The 20,632-nt window shown below is 32.6% G+C and overlaps 1 protein-coding gene across 2 annotated transcripts in view; it reads left to right on the top strand.

Annotated features, from left to right (window-relative positions):
- The window catches only part of LOC145269875 (carboxypeptidase D-like), a 1,225,495-nt gene that overhangs the window by 1,055,103 nt on the left and 149,760 nt on the right, over positions 1-20,632 (top strand). The gene's annotated exons all lie outside the window — the stretch shown is intronic.

The following is a 20,632-nucleotide window of genomic DNA, read 5'->3' as shown; positions in this document are numbered from 1 at the left end:
TTTTCCCAAATCTCAATACCCTTTATGTCAAATCTCGAGTCTGTAGACTGAAAATTGACAGAGTAGATTGATAGGGAAATCTACACACCCAGACACACACACACACACACACACAATTTCACTTTTATATATAGATTGCCTACCTGTTGTTTTAGCTCTTTTGCAAGTCTATTGCAGTGTTGATGAACTCTGGTTGAGAAACCGAGAAATGAAAATACCTTCATTGTGATGTGCCACGTGTTCTTTTCTTATGATTAGGGCTGTGACAACAGCATATTCTTTTCATTGTTTGGTTTAGTTTGCGTTCCGCATCGTCGTGTTTACAAAGCTATTTAGCGGAAGTAACGTCAGACAAATTTTTACCTACTTTTTTTTAATGCAATATAAAAATATGAGTTTTATTTAAACTTCTAATAGAAAATTATAACCTTTCTAATAATATGTTTTTTAATTCATGTACTGTTTTTTTTTTGTTTGTTTGTTTTTTCTTTCACTTTTATAAAAAAAAAATATATTATGGACTGTTTTAAAATCGAATCGGAAACTCGAAAACAAAATGAAACAAACTTTATTGTTATTATTACCAGAAAAGATGTATTTTTGTTTTTACACATGGAAGTCACCACTTATCAAGACCCAGAAGCCACTTGGGGATAAGCGTTATTGCGTGTACAGTAATCAATGGGATAATATTGTGGTAATCGTTAGTAATGGAGATTTGATAAAGTGTCTTATTAAGGAGGCGGTTCATCAGGAATTTGTTTATGTTGGACTTGAAAACATCCAAGTTGTAGTCAGGTGGGAAACAGGCAAACGGAAGAGAGTTCCACAGGCGTGCACTTCTTAGAAAGAAGCTTTGTTCATGGAATCTACGTTTTGGTTTAGGCACAGATAAAGATTGGGGAAAATGATTGGCAGTGGTTTCAGCTCGACGGGTGTTTTTTGTGAAAGATTGGTGAGATGGGATCTGAGATTGGAGCTCAGACGAGCACTTGCCATGGAAATAACGATAAAATAAAGACAGGCTCCCAATGTCTCTTCTATGGGAGAGAGGTTTCAGGGAAGAGAAAAAGGCATCCATCCCCCACTAAGCCACGAATTCTGTTTTGTACTCTGTCCATCCATGTATTCATCTGTTATTATTTTAGTAAGAACGAATTACTATTTCGTTATCTTACTAAAATAAAATTGGTAATTCTTCTAGTTGAATAAAATTCACTAAAAATGAAATAAATAACGAAATAAAATAAAAACAAAAACTCTTAACACGACAATAAGTTATAAACAATTTTTTTAACACAAAATATTTCAAAAACAAAACATTTATGGTAAATGTCGGTAGAGGAATTCTGGCAGATGACCATTAAAAATCTCATTTCATTTGACCATTAAAAATCTCATTTCATTTGACTATTAAAAATCTCATTTCATTTGACCATTAAAAATCTCATTTCATTTGACCATTAAAAATCTCATTTCATTTGACCATTAAAAATCTCATTTCATTTGACCATTAAAAATCTCATTTTATTTGACCATTAAAAATCTCATTTCATTTGACTATTAAAAAAAACAGTTCATAAATATTTTCTCGATAAAAACCTCTTTAAAATAAAACAAAAAACTGCTCATAAATGTTTTTAAAAAAATGTCCATAAATATTTTTCGACAAAACCTCTTAAAAAAAATAAAACAAAAACTGTTCATAGTTTGTAAATATTTTTTCGACAAAACCTCTTAAAAAATAAAACAAAAACTGTTCATAAATATTTCAAAAAAAACAGTCCATAAATATTTTTTCGACAACACCTCTTAAAAAATAAAACAAAAAACTGTTCATAAATATTTAAAAAAAAAACAGTTCATAAATATTTTTTCGACAAAACCTCTTTAAAAAATAAAACAAAAACTGTTCATAGTTTGTAAATATTTTTTCGACAAAACCTCTTAAAAAATAAAACAAAAACTGTTCATAAATATTTCAAAAAAAACAGTCCATAAATATTTTTTCGACAAAACCTCTTAAAAAATAAAACAAAAACTGTTCATAAATATTTTTTAAAAAAACAGTCCATAAATATTTTTTCGACAAAACCTCTTTAAAAAATAAAACAAAAACTGTTCATAAATATTTCAAAAAAAAAAAACAGTCCATAAATATTTTTTCGACAAAACCTCTTAAAAAATAAAACAAAAACTGTTCATAAATATTTAAAAAAAAAAAACAGTCCATAAATATTTTTTCGACAAAACCTCTTAAAAAATAAAACAAAAAACTGTTCATAAATATTTAAAAAAAAAACAGTTCATAAATATTTTTTCGACAAAACCTCTTTAAAAAATAAAACAAAAACTGTTCATAGTTTGTAAATATTTTTTCGACAAAACCTCTTAAAAAATAAAACAAAAACTGTTCATAAATATTTCAAAAAAAACAGTCCATAAATATTTTTTCGACAAAACCTCTTAAAAAATAAAACAAAAAACTGTTCATAAATATTTAAAAAAAAAACAGTCCATAAATATTTTTTCGACAAAACCTCTTAAAAAATAAAACAAAAACTGTTCATAAATATTTCAAAAAAAACAGTCCATAAATATTTTTTCGACAAAACCTCTTAAAAAATAAAACAAAAAACTGTTCATAAATATTTAAAAAAAAAAAAAACAGTCCATAAATATTTTTTCGACAAAACCTCTTAAAAAATAAAACAAAAACTGTTCATAAATATTTAAAAAAAAACAGTCCATAAATATTTTTTCGACAAAACCTCTTAAAAAATAAAACAAAAAACTGTTCATAAATATTTAAAAAAAAACAGTCCATAAATATTTTTTCGACAAAACCTCTTAAAAAATAAAACAAAAACTGTTCATAAATATTTCAAAAAAAACAGTCCATAAATATTTTTTCGACAAAACCTCTTAAAAAATAAAACAAAAAACTGTTCATAAATATTTAAAAAAAAAAAACAGTCCATAAATATTTTTTCGACAAAACCTCTTAAAAAATAAAACAAAAACTGTTCATAAATATTTCAAAAAAAACAGTCCATAAATATTTTTTCGACAAAACCTCTTAAAAAATAAAACAAAAACTGTTCATAAATATTTCAAAAAAAACAGTCCATAAATATTTTTTCGACAAAACCTCTTAAAAAATAAAACAAAAACTGTTCATAAATATTTCAAAAAAAACAGTCCATAAATATTTTTTCGACAAAACCTCTTAAAAAATAAAACAAAAAACTGTTCATAAATATTTAAAAAAAAAACAGTTCATAAATATTTTTTCGACAAAACCTCTTTAAAAAATAAAACAAAAACTGTTCATAGTTTGTAAATATTTTTTCGACAAAACCTCTTAAAAAATAAAACAAAAACTGTTCAGAAATATTTAAAAAAAAACAGTTCATAAATATTTTTTCGACAAAACCTCTTAAAAAATAAAACAAAAAACTGTTCATAAATATTTAAAAAAAAAACAGTTCATAAATATTTTTTCGACAAAACCTCTTAAAAAATAAAACAAAAAACTGTTCATAAATATTTAAAAAAAAAACAGTCCATAAATATTTTTTCGACAAAACCTCTTAAAAAATAAAACAAAAAACTGTTCATAAATATTTAAAAAAAAACAGTCCATAAATATTTTTTCGACAAAACCTCTTAAAAAATAAAACAAAAACTGTTCATAAATATTTAAAAAAAAAACAGTCCATAAATATTTTTTCGACAAAACCTCTTAAAAAATAAAACAAAAACTGTTCATAAATATTTCAAAAAAAACAGTCCATAAATATTTTTTCGACAAAACCTCTTAAAAAATAAAACAAAAACTGTTCATAAATATTTCAAAAAAAACAGTCCATAAATATTATTTCGACAAAACCTCTTAAAAAATAAAACAAAAAACTGTTCATAAATATTTAAAAAAAAAACAGTTCATAAATATTTTTTCGACAAAACCTCTTAAAAAATAAAACAAAAACTGTTCATAAATATTTCAAAAAAAACAGTCCATAAATATTTTTTCGACAAAACCTCTTAAAAAATAAAACAAAAACTGTTCATAAATATTTCAAAAAAAACAGTCCATAAATATTTTTTCGACAAAACCTCTTAAAAAATAAAACAAAAAACTGTTCATAAATATTTTAAAAAAAAACAGTTCATAAATATTTTTTCGACAAAACCTCTTTAAAAAATAAAACAAAAACTGTTCATAGTTTGTAAATATTTTTTCGACAAAACCTCTTAAAAAATAAAACAAAAACTGTTCATAAATATTTCAAAAAAAACAGTTCATAAATATTTTTTCGACAAAACCTCTTAAAAAATAAAACAAAAAACTGTTCATAAATATTTAAAAAAAAAACAGTTCATAAATATTTTTTCGACAAAACCTCTTAAAAAATAAAACAAAAAACTGTTCATAAATATTTCAAAAAAAACAGTCCATAAATATTTTTTCGACAAAACCTCTTAAAAAATAAAACAAAAACTGTTCATAAATATTTCAAAAAAAACAGTTCATAAATATTTTTTCGACAAAACCTCTTAAAAAATAAAACAAAAAACTGTTAATAAATATTTTAAAAAAAAACAGTTCATAAATATTTTTTCGACAAAACCTCTTAAAAAATAAAACAAAAACTGTTCATAAATATTTAAAAAAAAAAACAGTTCATAAATATTTTTTCGACAAAACCTCTTAAAAAATAAAACAAAAACTGTTCATAAATATTTAAAAAAAAAACAGTTCATAAATATTTTTTCGACAAAACCTCTTAAAAAATAAAACAAAAACTGTTCATAAATATTTAAAAAAAAAACAGTTCATAAATATTTTTTCGACAAAACCTCTTAAAAAATAAAACAAAAACTGTTCATAAATATTTAAAAAAAAAACAGTCCATAAATATTTTTTCGACAAAACCTCTTAAAAAATAAAACAAAAAACTGTTCATAAATATTTCAAAAAAAACAGTCCATAAATATTTTTTCGACAAAACCTCTTAAAAAATAAAACAAAAACTGTTCATAAATATTTCAAAAAAAACAGTTCATAAATATTTTTTCGACAAAACCTCTTAAAAAATAAAACAAAAACTGTTCATAAATATTTAAAAAAAAACAGTCCATAAATATTTTTTCGACAAAACCTCTTAAAAAATAAAACAAAAACTGTTCATAAATATTTCAAAAAAAACAGTTCATAAATATTTTTTCGACAAAACCTCTTAAAAAATAAAACAAAAACTGTTCATAAATATTTTAAAAAAAAAAAGTTCATAAATATTTTTCGACAAAACCTCTTAAAAAATAAAACGAAAAACTGTTCATTAATATTTTTAAAAAAAAAGCAGTTCATAAATATTTTTTCGACAAAACCTCTTAAAAAATAAAACAAAAACTGTTCATAAATATTTCAAAAAAAAACAGTTCATAAATATTTTTTCGACAAAACCTCTTAAAAAATAAAACAAAAAACTGTTCATAAATATTTCAAAAAAAACAGTCCATAAATATTTTTTCGACAAAACCTCTTAAAAAATAAAACAAAAACTGTTCATAAATATTTCAAAAAAAACAGTTCATAAATATTTTTTCGACAAAACCTCTTAAAAAATAAAACAAAAACTGTTCATAAATATTTCAAAAAAAACAGTTCATAAATATTTTTTCGACAAAACCTCTTAAAAAATAAAACAAAAACTGTTCATAAATATTTCAAAAAAAACAGTTCATAAATATTTTTTCGACAAAACCTCTTAAAAAATAAAACAAAAACTGTTCATAAATATTTAAAAAAAAAACAGTTCATAAATATTTTTCGACAAAACCTCTTAAAAAATAAAACGAAAAACTGTTCATTAATATTTTTAAAAAAAAAGCAGTTCATAAATATTTTTTCGACAAAACCTCTTAAAAAATAAAACAAAAACTGTTCATAAATATTTAAAAAAAAAAACAGTTCATAAATATTTTTCGACAAAACCTCTTAAAAAATAAAACGAAAAACTGTTCATTAATATTTTAAAAAAAAAAGCAGTTCATAAATATATTATTTTATTATTAAAAAGTTTATAATTTTGTTATGAAAGTTCAAATACAAACTGTTTGAATAAAACTTCTATTTTTATATTTGTTTAAACAAAGGTACATTCTATACAGTTTGGATCATCCGTAGCTAAATATTGTCCTGACGTCACTTCCGCTAAATGGCCTTGTAAACACGGGGATGCGGAAGGTGAATTTAACCCATTGTTTTAAAAATTGAGTACACATCCGTTAATATCTTATATGTTTTTATATAGACGGATGTGGTTCTCGGTTAAGTGTGTCTGTGTCAGATATATACCCGAGAGTAAAAAAAATATTAATAATATTCTGTTATCATAACCCTAGATATGATCTATGAGGTGCCTTTAATAAATTTACAGACTTTTTTTGAACAGGCTTTTAAATTTATTGCAGATTTTTGAAAATGAAGTATGTTATTGCTATGCCTATTATGAGATGACTGCCCCACTTTTTATGATGCTAGGTTCAAAGGAACAGCTACAGCAAGAATTGAAATACACCCTGCTAAAGCCTGATTGTCACAACTGGTGAATTTCAAAAATGCAACCTGAACGTAATTAAATTTTAGAAAAACGATATGCCATAAAATTCTGTTTCAAACTCGTAAAAAATGCCTTTGGAGTGCTTTAGATTGCTTTTAGACCATCTTGCAAGAATCAAGCATTAGTTTTTAGTGTCAGAAAAGATTCAAGGAAGGCAGGGAGTCTGCGAGAGATGATGAGAGGTGTATGAGGAGTATGGGAGTAGAACATCAGAGTTGATTGGCCAAATAAAGAATTTCATGGATAATAATCGTCGTGTATCTATAAAGAATAGAAATGCACAGTTTGATTTCAGTGTGGGAACTGTACAACAATTACTGAAGATGCGTTTGTCTTAAGGGTGCTCAGAGAAAATCAAAAGGAAAAGACGACCCCATAGTTTTGTGTCGTGGTTTAATACTTCCATCTCTTCGTCGTTCTTGTTGGCCGCATCATCATCTTTTGGTTCACACTGGCACCTGCCGACAGAACGCTCGCGGGCTACAAAGTGGAAGTAAAAGAAAAGTTGTGAAACAAAGAAAGAAAAAAAAACGCCAATGTTTATTTGACGGTTGGATTTGTGTGTGTGTGTGTGTGTGTGTGTGTGTGTGTGTGTGTGTGTGTGTGTGTGTGTGTGTGTGTGTGCGTGTGTGTGTGTGTGTGTGTTTGTGTGTGTGTGTGTGTGTGTGTGTGTGTTTTCCTCGTTCTATTGATGTTACGTTCGTTTGTTAGTCGGAATTCGTCTGTCTCTGTTTCGCAGTCAGCTCTAAAAACTGTCCAACCGTGGTCGCTACCAGCTCCCATTTGTCGCAACCGGCAGCTCGATGTCAACTCCTTCTCTGCGTCAGTATCTGAAGTCGCCCACCCCGGCTACCGAAAGCTGCCCTTTCCTGTGTTATCTCTCCTGTAGGTTTCTATTGTCATTATCAAATCTGTAGGTTTCTATTGTCATTGTCAAATCTAAAAGGCTCGATCTAAAAATACCTACAGATTCATTGTTTGCTACTTCCCATCTCTTTGTTTAAGACACTTCCTATTCCTTTGCTATTGTCCCCCTCCTCTCAACACTTAGTGACTCAGGTCCACTTTATAGTATCACGCAACAAATGTATACTCTGTAGACCATAATATAAAACGATAAACCTCATAATAAACGAATGCAGCAAACTAGCTCCCCACCCCAAATATAAGAATATATATGATAAAATGGGAAGAAAGTATACTAGGAATTATGAAAACAACTGCATCTTAAACACCCAAACAAATTGTACAAACATAAAACGGCAGCAGTATTGAAATAATAATAATAATAATAATAATAATAATAATAATAATAATAATAATAATAATAATAATAACAATAATAACAATAATAATAATAACAACAATAACAATAATAATAATAATAATAATAATAATAATAATAATAATAATAATAATAATAATAATTACTAGCAGGACCTGTGGAAATTCATTCATATGTATTATATTGATGTTGGTATACTGTGGATGCAGCAAACTAGCCTCCCCCCCCCTCAAAAAATATAAGAACATATATAATCAAATGGGAAAGCAGTAGTAGACTGGGAATTATGAAAACAACTGTATCTTAAACACCCATACAAATGGTACAAGCATAAAACGGCAGCAGTACTTGAAAATGAAAGTCACAGAATCCTATGAAATAAAGACATACAAATAGACAAACTTAGGTCAACTTTATCACAGTCATGTACATTCAAATCTCGCAGTTCTTGATGCTCTGGTGACCTGCGATGAAAGTTAAATCTACTACTATGACCAGAGAGCAAAAGACAGAGTTCCCAATGGAAGCATGCTAGCTCTTCCAGACCTAAGAAGGCCACCCAGAAACTTATGATGATCCGTTTTCTTTTGCTTGTTTTTATCTTGTTTGTTTGTGTGTTTGTTTGTTTGTTTGTTTGGTTTGTTGGTTGGTTGGTTGGTTGGTTGGTTGGTTGGTTGGTTGGTTGGTTTTTTTTTTTACAGCACGGACATGATCTACAAGCACTGGGTTCCCACTGGACAGACAATTAACAAGGAATACAATGTTGAAGTTATAAGGGAATTCAGGAAGAGATTCTGCCGGAAAAAAAACAGTACTCTTCAAATTGGGTCAGACTATTCACCAGTCCACACCTCCATCCTTGTCACAGACTATTCGACCAAGATCAGACACAAAACAGTTCCTCACCCTCCCTATAGTCCAAACCTTGCTCCCTGTGACTTTTGGTTATTCCCTAAGCTCAAGGAAAACGTTATATAGGCTGTCGTTATGAGGCAATCGGGTGTATGAAAAGAAACTGTGATGAGGTTCATTAACACGCTCAAACAAGAGGACTTCTACAGGATCCAGAAGTTATAGTAACAAGTGCATTACAGCCTGAGGAGATTACTTCGAATGGATTTAGAGTTTCATGTGTGTACTATAAATAAAAGTCCCCATAGGAAAAAAGGTTTGGAAACTTATTTAAGGCGCTTCATGGGTTATCATTCTTATTTACCGTCGTGAGGTTTAAAATCTACATGAAGTAATCAGGGTACCTTGCTCCGTATGGATTTCTGCTTTCTTTCAACCGCATCAGGGGAAAACCGATTTTAAGGGAAGAAAGATATCCACTCGACATTTACAACATTATCAAGATGTATTTCAGTATTATCCTTTTAAAATAATAATATATAATAATATATATATATATATATAATATAATAATATAATATATATATTATAGTAATATAATATATATAACATAGTAATATAATACAGGGTGAGCCAAAAAAAACAGAGGACATTCCATTGTTTTTCTGAGCATTTTACAGTCAACGGAGAAAAAAAGACCAAAGACCCTAGAGTTTTGATGTGATATTTTGAATATAATAAACTAGTTATGACTAAAGTTTCATTTCATTCGGACAAAACACTAAGAAACGGGGCCTAATTAGAGTTGGGGCTCGTTTTTTTTGGGGGGGGGTCACCCTGTATATAAAACATAGTAATACAACACATATAATATAGTAATATTATATTTATAATATAGTAAATATGTAAAATAGTAATATAATATATATAATATAGTATTATAATATATATAATAATATAGTAATATAATAATATTGGAAAAATGTATAACATAGTAATTTAATATATATAATATAGTAATATTATATTTATGATATAATAATATATTAAAAATATAAAATAGTAATATAATATATATAATATAGTATTATAATATATATAATAATATAGTAATATAATAATATATATAATTTAGCTATATAATATATACATAATATAGTAATATATATAATAAAGTGATATAATATATTTAATATAGTAATATAATGTATAATAAAGTTATATAATATATATAATATAGTTATATAATATGTATAATATAGTAATATAATATGTATGTATAATACAGTAATATAATATAGTAATATAGTAATATATAACATAGTAATATAGTAATATATATATATATAATATAGTAATCTAATAATATACAGTGTCCCGCAAAAGTTTACAATACACAATTGAAACCGTCAGTTTTTGCATTTCTTGCTTCCAAACGATAATGAAACTTTTTATAAACATAGAAAATGTATTGAAACTAAGATAGGACAGTGGGAAAAATAAAAGAATAACAATTTAACACAACGCGAAAAGTAAACTCAATAATTAGCAACGCACAAGTTTAAAACACATTTACAAAATAATGTGTAGTATTTTGCAGCATAATAATTATTGTTGATTACAGCATGAAAACGTTTGGAGTAATTTCCTACAAACTTCTTACATGTGTCTTGTGTTATTTTATTCAATTCTTCCACACAAATTCTCTCCAATTCTCGCGGATTTGAAGGGACTCTTCTATGGACTCGTAATTTCAATTCTCTATCTATATAAAAGCCAAGTACGTCCAAGGATGGAATACTGCTGCCATATCTGGACAGGAGCTGCTAAAAACAGCCTATCTTGCCTTGACAGAGTACAAAATAGACTTCGTGGCTTAGTGGGGGACGCCCTTTTCTCTACCCTGCAACCTCCCTCCCACAGAAGAGACGTTGATAGCCTATCCTTGTTTTATCGTTACTTCCATGGTAGGTGCTAGTCTGAACTCCAATCTCTGGTCCCCCCTCGCCAATCTTTCACGAAAAACACCCGTCTAGCTGCATCCACTGTGAAAAATTCCCCCCCCCACTCTATATCTGTGCCTAAATCAAAACGTGGATTCCATGAACAAAGCTTCTTTCTTAGAACTGCACGCCTGTGGAACTCTGTTCCGTCTGCCTGCTTCCCACCTGACTACAACTTGGATGTGTTCAAGTCCAACGTTAACAAATTCCTAATGAACCGCCCCCTTAAGTAAACACTTCATCAAATCTCCACACTAACGTAATGTACTTGCAATAACCCTTATCCCTGAGTGGCTTCCGGGCCTTGATAAGTGGTGACCAATTTTCTGTGAGTTTCACAGTGTGTTTTGGATCTTTATCATGTTGAAAGATCCAGTCTGATTTCAATTTATTTTTTTTTACATAGGCGTCACCATTTATCAAGGCCGAGAGGCCACTCAAGGATAAGGGTAAAAGAGTGTACAGTAGTCAAAAGGACAATATAGTAATCGTTAGTAATGGAAATTCGGTAAATTTGTTAACTCATATGGAACAGTTCATCAGAAACTTGTTTACATTAGACTTGAAGACAACCATATTGTAGTCAGCTGGAAAGCAGAAAAACGGAAGACAATTCCACAAGCGTGCAGATCTAAGAAAGTGGTCATAACTTGGATCGGTAGAGAGCATGAGTTGTACAGCGGCGCATCTCCGATCTCGCTCGTTGAACATTGTGTCACTTTCAGACATGATAGAAGGCTCCTATCGCTCATTTGTACACAACTGGCCAACTAGTAGATAGTCTGAAACAAAAACAGAAAACCGGTTTTCATCAAACGGAAATGGAATCATGTCGTCAGGTGATGATTTTATCGCTTCAATGTGTACTCGTGAAACTATATAAAATTAAATTAAATTCCAATATGCAACGTTGTCCGGGATTAAAAAATGACTACCTTGTCTTCAGATAAACGGAAATTAATGTTGGTGATTTCCATTTCATGATCCAAATTTTGTAAAATAGAATTTTTGTAAAGTATGTGATTCCAGGAAAAAAAATGTGCACTTATTGTGGCGGTGGAAAACACAAATATAAAACAGCAGTCACGTAATTCATAATTATGATTCGTCGAGATACAAAGTCTATATCTATCTATATATCTATAAAAATAAAATTGTATATGTGTGTGTGTCTGTGTGTGTACAATTTCCCTACCAAACTACTCTGTCAATTTTCAGTCTACAGAATCGAGATTTGACAAAAGGGGTACTCAGATTTGGGAAAATCTTTTGAATCGGTTTTCGGCCAGGAATTTGGCTGTCAAGGGGTCAAAGTTCAAAATATTTTACATTTGAAAACTCTACAAAACTCCTCAACCAATTTTGAGTCTAAACACTTGAAATTTTAGATGTAGGTTACTTGGGCAGGGATACAACCTTTGAATTTAATTTTAGCCCAAAACAATAAATGTTAAGGGATCAAAACTGCGGTCAAAGTTTTAAAAGAAATTGACCTCTGCGGTCTCTACCAAATTACTCAGCCAATTTTTGGTCTAAACATTTGAAATTTTACATAAAGTGTATTCAGACATGGGGCAAGCTTTTTAATCGGTTTTTGTCCGAAATTTTGACTTTTGAGTTTGGCAAAAATCTGTTTGTTTATATTACACTTGAATTTCTGCATGTCAGTACAGTCATGGAAACTTGGGTCCGGGAGGGAATTCCAAAATGATACGGTTTAAGGGTAAAATCTATTTCAGTAGAAGGTTTTTACGGCATTTAGGAATTTTTACAGTGTAGGGGTAGCATTTTGCTTCTTATTGGGTTTGTTGAGGGTATTGACGTCGATGGGGTACTGGTACACTTGCCATTGAAATACTTGTAAAATAGGCACAAGGATGTCACGTTTCGGCGATGGGACAGAGGATAGAGTTTAGTTGATAGTTCATGACGTATTAGGTTGATGACAATTTTTTTACTCTGTCCGAGAGCGAGGGACTAGTGGTAGATGCCAGAGAGAATCAACCTTCTTCGCAGCAGCCTTGGCAATTACTTCAATGTATTTGTTCCAATTCATGTTGTCTGTGAATGTTAACCCTAGGAGCTTGATGGAAGTGTAGCATTAGACGTGGCACTCAGTGGTTGAGAACGTTTCTTGTAGTTTTTAAAAGAAATGCAAACACTTGTACCTCCTCGACGTAAATACCCCCGACAAACCCGACAAGCAACTAAGTCCCACCCCTTCACAGTAGAGATCCCGAGGTGTAAGAAAGCCTTTTACTCCAATAGTTTCTTCCACAGAACTGCTAGACTTTGGAACTCCCTTTCGGGATTTTGCTTTCCCAACTGTACTGACATGCAGAAGTTCAAGTGTAATGTGAACAAACATCTTGTTACTAATCTCCCTCCATAATGCCCCCGCAAATTATGTCCCCGATAGTAGCCCCCTACTTCACTGTGCCTTGTTTGGGGGTAAAATTGAATTTAAAAAAAATAAGCTTAGTATTAATGTTATTTGCATTGAACCTTACAAACTAGTTACGGCCTTATTCCAGTTCCTTTCAAGACAAAATTAAACACAAGGTCAATTTTTAATCCAGGGTTTAGAAAAGAGCATCTGGATAAGAATCGAAATAAAAATTGCCTCAGCTTAGAATGATTAGATATACTAGAATAGAAACGTTAAGACTACTGTGATAATACGTTGCTTCTAGTCAAAAAGCAAGTTGTTGCATTCTAAAAGAATCAACAAATAATGGCTTCTCGAACGCAACCTGCATTTCTCGATATTTTATGAAATCCAATTCTTTAATGTTTCAAATTGTATTGTTTGTTTTAAGTTTTCACATCTCAAGTTACGAAACTATAATTACTTCCAAAAAACACTCAACATTCAACAATACATTTATTCCTCTTGAAATACCTGTTTCTTTCAAAATTAAAGTATTCCTATAAAACATTATTATTACGACATTTATTATTTAACAAGCCAAGGTGCCCGGCATTACCCGGGTGTTTGGAATTGTGTGTTGAGCAAAAAAAAAAAAAGTGGTAATAGGCAGACAGGCTCAAACCCATGACGCGAAGGCGGAAAAGAAAGTGAAAATAAAACCTGCCATCTTAGCCCTACTCAATGACGCGACCGGAAGTTCGGAACGTTGAAATTAGTAAAGTCATTTCACCCGATACGATGACTTGCAAAAATGGCGATGCCAAACAACCGACCGTACTTGTAGAAAACTGTCCAGTTGAAGGTGAAGGGATTAATGTCTTTAGCCAATTTTTCGATATATGTCGTCCGAAGGGTTGAGCTTCAAACAATACCGATCTTGTGAAAATCCGTCAGCTCTGTCGAAAGTTTTAGGCAGACATACATACATACATTTAAACAGACAGGTAAGATTTATATTATAAATTAACTATCTATATAGTAATACGATGGCGTGTATTACTTTCTGTGTCATGCTTACATCCAGGTCGTTTAATTATGTACTTTCATTTCTTGTCATAAATAATTTTACCAAGAATTCTTCATAAGTTTTGGTTTCGGTTTATATTATGGCTGAAGGAAATCAAGTTATATATATTTTCATAAGTTTTTATTTCGGTTTCGATTCAAGACAATGCACCTAAGTCATATAGTTTTTTTGTTTGTTTTCTTTTTTTTTGCTTTGTTTTTTTTTGTTTTTTTTTTTGTAAATCGCAACTTAATAATATATAAAAATCGATAGAACATTAACTCTGTGATAATATATACGAAATCTGCAAGAATTAAAATATCATATTTAAGCGTACTTTACGACCGGACTTTGCCGGGCAATCGTGCTAGCTTAGATAAATGCTTTTGCAGTTTTAACAAAAAAAGCTACAATAATATCAGAGCATCTCTATTTACACTGAACATCTACAGAATGACAACATCAACGTATTACATATGAATGATTCCCCTGTGGAATTTCCACAGATCCCGCTAGCTAATTATTATTAAGATATTCAATTAACTAGCATTAACAAAACTATTATTAATTTAATATTTATAATTTACTTTCGGTAAACTAATTTTTGCCATTAAAACGAAAAAACAAAATAGATACCTGACATTTATTCTTGGAGTTATCGCCCTTAGATTTGTGATTAAATTTCTATAAAATATTTATCATAGACTACATTGTTATCTTCATCTTCATAGTTGCTGTTGTTTCATCACGTTTCGGCAAGCGCATCCTCTTGCCTTCTTCAGGTGATTAACCGGGACGGGATAGGAATTTGGAGTCTCATAAATGTATCCCCAGTAATTACTGCCTTCCATAGTTGTTGTCTCGTCATGTTTTGCTCAACTAAACCTGTAGCCTGCTTTGTGTAGGATTGAAACCGCTATCTTCAGACAATGTTTTCTTGGAACCGTAGAGATTCAACAGTTCTATTCACAGCGCCACAGAGCCGAGAGGCGATCAAGGTTTAATTTTTGGATCTTATAAATCCAAGTTTTCGTTCTTATATGCAATTTTCAATTTTCAGGTCTGTACTAAATAGCATGATATATTTTTTTTTATTGGGATAATTTGAAATGAGTAATTTGTTTGTTTATTTATTTATTTGTGGACTGTTCATTCTCGTAGTTGTTTTATGACGTTTCGGCCAACTCAACCTCTGGCCTTCTTCAGGTAATTAACTGCGACGTGATAGGAATTTCAAGTCACGTAACTGCATCCCCAGCAAGTACTGCCTTCCATAGTTGTTGTTGTTGTTGTCTCACCATGTTTTGGCCGACTAAACCTATGGGCTGCTTTGGGTAGGATTGAAACCGCTATCTGCAGACAATGCTCACCTGGAACTCTTCTATCGATTCCTATCCGGTCGCGGTTAATCACCTGAAAAAGGCCAGAGGATGAGTTGGCAGAACGTGCTGAAAAAAAAACAACAACTATTAAAATGAGGATAATAATGCGCAAATAAATAAATAAATAAATTGAAACTCTTACGGTTTAACTAAAAATTACTCGGGTATATTCGACAAACTGCTGTTAAAACTTATAACTCCACATTCTGTTGTCAAAACTTCCAACTCCAAGAATCGACACGAAATAGTGTCACACGCGACTTTCATGTTTTATGTTCGCTTCACGTCTGTTTTTATTCCCGTGGTGAGGCAACAAAAACAACAATATGGAAGGCAGTAATTGCTGAGGATATATTTAAAAGACTCAGCATCCCTATCTCGTCGCGATTAAATAAAGAATAAATTCACAAATTACTCATCTTGAATGATTCCAATAAAAAAAAAATAGTAATTTAAACTAGTATATAATAAACTACACAGTTTCAAATTTGAATTATTTTTCGACAGGTGATAGTGGTGATCTGCGCCGACCAAACTATGGCTGGCGATAACAAACTTATCCATCTTAAACAATTGTTTACTGGTATTTTTTTGAATATTTCATTTTCATCCTAAGGACCTTCAGCATTATAATTGTCGGGGCGATTTTAAATCTAAGGGATGTTCAGGGTGATAACGGTCGAAGATAATAAGTGTACTGATGTATAGATATTTACTACTTAATTTAGATTGAATATCATTTGAAACATATCAGCAGAAACAACCTTCTTAGTGACACACAATATGGTTTCCGCTCTGCAAGATCTACCGCAGATGTGCTGACGGTTATATCTCACAGGATTAGTGAATCTCTTGACAAAGGCTTCCTTTCTAGGGCAATTGCTACTACCATGTCTCCTTCTCCAACATCAGGGGTCTACGTTCTAACCTTCCAGAGGTTGAAACCCAATTACAGGAGGCTAAACCAGACCTTTTATTTTTAAGTGAAACTGGCATTGGACAGGCTATTTCCCTAGAAGAGTTTGCAATTACAGGATACTCTAACTTAACTTCTAAATCTGACCCCCTAGATCGCCATGGGCATGGAATATGTGCCTATATTAAAGATAGCTTTCCATGTGGGAGGGACATCTCCAGGGAAGATCCTAACTTACCCTATATGTGCTTCCGGGTTGCTTTAGCTCACACTACTGCATTTATATTTACTCTCTATCGCCCCCACAACAGCGGAGTTACTATCTTTCAAAGCATATCTGAGAAAATTGACCAAGTCCTATCTGCTTATCCTTCAGCTAACATTCACGTATGTGGAGACTTCAATGTTCACAACGTCGAATGGTTGACCCACTCAAACAAGACCGATGATGACGGGAGGTTCTGTCATGATTTCTCCATTGCCTATGACCTCACTCAGATTGTTCAGGAACCCACCCGTGTGCCCGACAATGACGGCCAGTATGCGAGCCTACTAGACCTTTTTCTCACAACTTGCCCTGAACTATGTTCACTTTCTGTTCTGTCGCCTCTTGGATCTTCCGACCACTCTGTTGTATCAATTAAGATAAAAATGAAATGTAATAAGTCCCCAGACGTACCTCTCCATCGTACAGTATATCGATACACTAAGGCTGACTGGGATAGCTTCCGTACATTTATATCTGATCTACCTCTGCAATCCATGTTTAAAAAGGATGTGTCCTCTTTAGTATTAGACCTGACGGAATGGTTAATTGTAGGTATTGACCATTTCATACCCTCAAAAAAGTTTCAGCAAAAACCTAACAGTCAGCCATGGTTCTCTCCAGAATGTGCCGCTGCCATTGCGCACAGAAATCACTTTTTCCACTACTTCAAACGTAATAGATGTATGGAAACTAAAGCCGTTTTCAGGACTGCCAGCAACCATTGTAAGAAAGTAATAAGGAACGCAAGAGAGTTGTATGCTCAATCTGTTAAGTCCAAAGTAGCTGAGCAGCGGCTTGGTTCCCACCAGTTTTGGCAAATAGCAAACAGAATCCTGAACAGAAGCGTGTGCTCCATCCCAACTATTATCAATGGACCTGAGGTAATCTCGTCAGCATCAGACAAAGCTAAACTCTTTGTCAAGAACTTTGCAGCTAATTCTACCCTTTGCGACCAAGGCCGCCAACCCCCAATATTTCCTCCTGTATCAGAAAACACGCTATGTGATATACGTATATCTGTACGTGATGTTGCCAAGCTTATCAAAAACCTTGATTCCAGTAAAGCAACTGGCCCTGACGGTATTCCAATTATAGTACTCAAAAAACTTCAACCTGAACTGGCGCCCATACTTACAAAACTGTTTAAACGTTGTCTTAAGGAGAATAGTTTCCCATCTCCCTGGAAAATCTCATCAGTATGCTCTGTATTTAAGAATTCAGGTGATCGCTCATCCCCCTCTCAGTACAGGCCAATAAGTCTCCTGTGCGTCATGAGTAAGTTGCTAGAATCTGTGTTAAATACAGAAGTAATCAACCATCTCAACAAAAATAACCTTCTTAGTGACACTCAATATGGTTTCCGTTCTGCTAGATCTACAGCAGATGTGCTTACAGTTATATCACATAGGATTAGCAAATCTCTCGACGGTGGCAATCTTTCTAGGGCAATTGCTCTTGACATATCTAAAGCCTTTGATAGGGTATGGCATAAAGGTTTACTTCATAAGATCGCGAGCTATGGTATAGCTGGAAAAGTCTTCTCAATTATTAATCATTTCTTTCTGATAGGTTCATAAGAGTAGTAGTTGAGGGGCAAAAATCAGAAGCTCACAGTATTAATGCCGGTGTCCCTCAGGGGTCCATCCTGGGCCCAACTCTTTTCCTGATCTACATTAATGATCTTCCAAATAACATCCTTACATCATTTGTAGACATTTATGCTGACGACACTACCATTTATGGTAGCACATCTAAGACAGTAAACGACCAAGTTCTCTCCAATTCTCTCTCCTCTGATCTTGAGCACGTAGTACAATGGGGAAAGGAGTGGCTGGTTACTTTTAATGCATCGAAAACCAAGCTTCTCTCCTTACATCATCAACATTCTAATCCACATTTGGCATCAATTGAAATGAATGGCTCTCGTCTTCTGGAGGCCTCAAGTTTTAACAAGCTTCTGGGCTTGACCATTACTCCTGATCTTAAATGGAACACGTACATCAAATCTGTTGCCAAGGCCGCTGGGAAAATGGTGGGATCTTTCTATCGATCCGGTAAATATCTCACTGCTGATGCTATTCTCTATCTATATAAGAGCCAGGTACGTCCAAGGATGGAATACTGTTGCCACATCTGGGCAGGAGCTGCTAGAAAGGACTTGTCCTGCCTTCATAGAGTTCAAAATAGACTTCGTAGCCTCGTAGGAGATGTCCTTTTCTCCTCCTTGCAACCTCTATCTCACAGAAGAGATGTTGCGAGTTTGTCTCTGATGTATCGTTTTTTTCATGGAAAGTGTTCCCCCCTCGCCAAACTTTCACAAGAAACACTCGTCTAGCTGTAAACACTATCAATAATTCCCCCCACTCTTTATCTGTGCCTAAACCTAAACGTAGATTCCATGAACAAAGCTTCTTTCTTAGAACTGCACGCCTGTGGAATTGTCTTCCGTTTTCCTGCTTTCCGGCTGACTACAATATGGTTGTGTTCAAGTCTAAAGTAAATAAGTTCTTGATGAGCCGTTCCATATAAGTTATCAAATTTACCAAATTTTCATTACTAATGATTACTATATTGTCCAATTTCTACTGTACACTCTTTAACCCTTATCCTTGAGTGGCCTCTGGGCCTTGATAATGTGGTGATGCCTTTGTAAAAAAAAAAAAATTGCTCTTGAGATATCAAAAGCCTTCGACAAGGTATGGCATAAAGGCCTACTTCACAAGATTTCCAGCTACGGTATAACTGGAAATATTTTCTCAATCATTAAATCATTTCTCTCCGATAGGCTCATAAGAGTAGTGGTTGATGGACAAAAATCAGAGGCCTGCAGTATTAATGCTGGAGTCCCTCAGGGGTCAATCCGGGGCCCAACTCTCTTCCTGATCTACATCAATGACCTCCCTAAACACATACTTAAATCATTCGTTGACATCTATGCTGATGACACGACCATCTACGGCAACACATCAAAGGCTGTAAATGACAAAGTTCTCTCTGATTCTCTCTCCTCTGATCTCGAGCGCGTGGTTCAGTGGGGGAAGACGTGGCTGGTTATCTTTAATGCATCTAAAACCAAACTCCTATCCTTACATCATCAACGCTCTGATCCCCATCTGGCATCAATTGGGATGGATGGCTCTCGTCTGGGAGAGGCCCCGTGTTTTGACAAGCTTCTGGGTTTGACCTTTACTCCTGATCTGAAATGGAACACGTACATCAAGTCTGTTGGCAAGGTCGCTGGAAAGATGGTGGGATCCTTCTACCGCTCCAGAAGATATCTCACTACTGATGCAATTCTCTATCTATATAAAAGCCAAGTGCGTCCAAGGATGGAATACTGCTGCCATATCTGGGCAGGAGCTGCTAAAAACAGCCTATCCTGCCTTGACAGAGTACAAAATAGACTTCGTGGCTTGGTGGGGGATGCCCTTTTCTCTACCCTGCAACCTCTCTCCCACAGAAGAGACGTTGATAGCCTATCCTTGTTTTATCGTTATTTCCATGGCAGGTGCTAGTCTGAAATCCAATCTCTGGTCCTCCCTCGTCAATCTTTCACGAAAAACACCCGTCTAGCCGAATCCACTGTGAAAAATTTCCCCCACTCTTTATCTGTGCCCAAATCAAAACGCGTATTCCATGAACAAAGCTTCTTTCTTAGAATTGCACGCCTGTGGAACTCTGTTCCGTCTGCCTGCTTCCCACCTGACTACAACTTGGATGCCTTCAAGTCCAACGTTAACAAATTCCTAATGAACCGCCCCCTTAAGTAAACACTGCATCAAATCTCCACACTAACGTAATGTACTTACAATAACCCTTATCCCTGAGTGGCTTCCGGGCCTTGATAAGTGGTGACCACT

This window comes from Euprymna scolopes, chromosome 45 (genome assembly GCF_053919585.1).
Source record: "Euprymna scolopes isolate OS-2025 chromosome 45, ASM5391958v1, whole genome shotgun sequence".
Classification (NCBI taxonomy): domain Eukaryota; kingdom Metazoa; phylum Mollusca; class Cephalopoda; order Sepiida; family Sepiolidae; genus Euprymna; species Euprymna scolopes.
This window is presented reverse-complemented; position numbering and strand designations above follow the sequence as displayed.